This window comes from Morone saxatilis, unplaced genomic scaffold, assembly GCF_004916995.1.
Source record: "Morone saxatilis isolate NCDOM2014 unplaced genomic scaffold, NCSU_SB_2.0 Contig19, whole genome shotgun sequence".
NCBI classification, from domain to species: Eukaryota; Metazoa; Chordata; class Actinopteri; family Moronidae; genus Morone; species Morone saxatilis.
The window spans coordinates 19,376,973-19,379,528 of NW_023339751.1; positions in this window are offsets into that span (position 1 = coordinate 19,376,973).

The following is a 2,556-nucleotide window of genomic DNA, read 5'->3' on the forward strand; positions in this document are numbered from 1 at the left end:
AATTAATTGATTTTCAAATGTCTTTGCTATTGATTTAATAGTTGTCAGCTAATTGATTAATGAACTAACTCTTGCAGCTCTACAGTTGTTGTCTGTTTGGTGTTCCTATCAGTGTAATCAGGATAGAATTTAGTCTTCGTGCTGGTGGGGCTAGGCAAGATGTTGAGGGAACATCAAGAGCTGAAGGTAAAATGTCAAAAGTGCAACCATATAGGTTGAGAGACCGACATCAATGACAAATCTGCAATGAGAGGCAAATGCACCCCAGACCTTTCTGCATTCATACTAATGGGGTGCATATTCTGGTGTGACACATTTAATTTAAATTCATAAAGGAGATAAGGTTAATAAAATAAGGACATAAATGAGTTAAAGGACCAGTTTGTAGATTTTGCATCAAGCGGTGTAGTTACAGATTGCAACTCCCTTGCTTCGCCCTCTCCTTCCAAGCGGAAAGGAGAAACTAACGTCTGCACAGGAAAGGCATCCTGTGGCATCTGTAGATAAAAACAGCTCATTCTAATGTAACAGTATCTGGTGATTATACACTGATATGAACATTTCATACGGTTCCTTTTATGTTTAAATGATATCCTGTATCTGTGTTTGATAATGTACCACATCTCAGTTGACTTGAGAGAGGATGGAAAGTTTGATTTTCTTTTAAAGTAAAAATACTAACTAGGTGTAAAAATGTCCTGACTGTGCCTGAGTACCATGGTGAGGAAATAAATATTCAGTTTGATTTCCGACATGAAAAGTGCATTAAGAGTTTTAATGTGTCTGGAATGGAAGCAAAGAGACTGAAAGAGACTGCATTTACTCAATTTGTAACCTATATACTGGCATAAAAACAGTTCATGAGTTCATCAAAAACTGTTCCTCCGCCACAGTTGTTCATTTGCTCTTTTACCTTCATCTCTGTTTCATATTAAATTCAATGGAACAAGGGAAATGTTGAATTTGCCAGCGTACCTAACATTGACACGTGAATTAGATCAAACTAATTCAGCTTAACTGATGTTCAATTTCATTCTTATCTCTCTGTCTCTCTTCTCTTTCTCACATTTACACTCACACACAGAGAGACATGCACACACAATACGTGTAATCCATAAAGTACACAATCAGACCACACCAGGCTTTTCACTCCCATAAACCCTCACACTGGGGGTCAGTGTGTGATCTGTGTATAATGGGGTCGTAACCCCTCCAGCCACTGTGGAGAACTCATCACTGAGCTCTGAGCTAAGTACACCTGACAGCGCTCGTATTCTCTCTCTCTCTCACACACACACACACACACACACACACACACACCACACACAACACCACACACACCACACACACCACACACACACACACTGAAGTGTGTGTGCATCTTTGTGTGTGATTACAGCAAATGGCAAGTGTGAAGGTTATGTGTGTGTGTGTGTGTGTGTGTGTGTGTTTGTGTGAAAGGGTGGAGAGAATTTGATTGTGATCATCGTTCTGATGCGTGTGATTTGATAGAGGAGGGCAAATCTATCTTAACTCTGGTCTAAGAGAAGATCATAGACCTGCAAATAGCCAAAGCTCTTCAGCAGACATCTTTATAGTAGTTGCTTATGGAAAGACAATTGAGTGTGTTGATTTTACTCTGGAGTTCATACTATAGAGCGTGTATTACGGATAGATAGATGGATAGATAAGTGTGTGTGTGATTGGCTGCCTCTGACGCAGGTCACTTTGTTGCTTTCTCTCTCATTTCCTCTGTAATATTATGTGTCATCACCATCATTTTATTTTGTATTTTATTTGAATGTAATAGTTTATATAGTAGTGAGAGGCTATGGTGTTTTTAAAAGGTGTATATGTATATTAGGTATGTATTGATTTATTTGGTTTAGTTTTAACTTATAATCACTTGGAAACATAAAAAATGACTACCGCAATCTACTGTGGAAGTGGAATATACGCACGTTTAACTAAACTTAAATCCACAGTGGTTACCATGAACACATTGTTTATTTAGTTCATCTGTGTAGTGGATTGTGGTAAAACAAATTATTTATCTGAGGTGTTCACCATGCTGAGATACTGAGGAGAGCAATTATTATATTTTCTTATCACTTTGATAAACTCTCTAGTAGTCAGTGACAGTCACTGCGTGCCATCACTAAAGTAGAAATTCAAGATTAGATGTTGTTGAAGATGTAAAAAGCTAAGGACTGCAACTTTGAAGACATCTCAGTAAACAAATAAAACAAAAATATATATCTGCTTTCAAAATGATGCTTCATGACTTTTTTTGAATGTCCTGTCCAAACTAGTGCTGTCCAACATTGTCATGTCATTAATCAGTCAGGTTGTATTTGAATAAAATGTTTGTTATACATGAGTTTAGACATGTGTCTAGGCAGTCATGTTTTTGTCCAATTAGTTGTTTTGTTGTCCTTATCAAAAGTGACAGAGCAACAACACGTCCCTCATTTTGCTGAAAGATTCTTACATTTCATTGATCCTTGTTTGTCTGTCTGTGGTGAAGGTTGCTTCTAAAGCAAGAAGTTCAGCTGT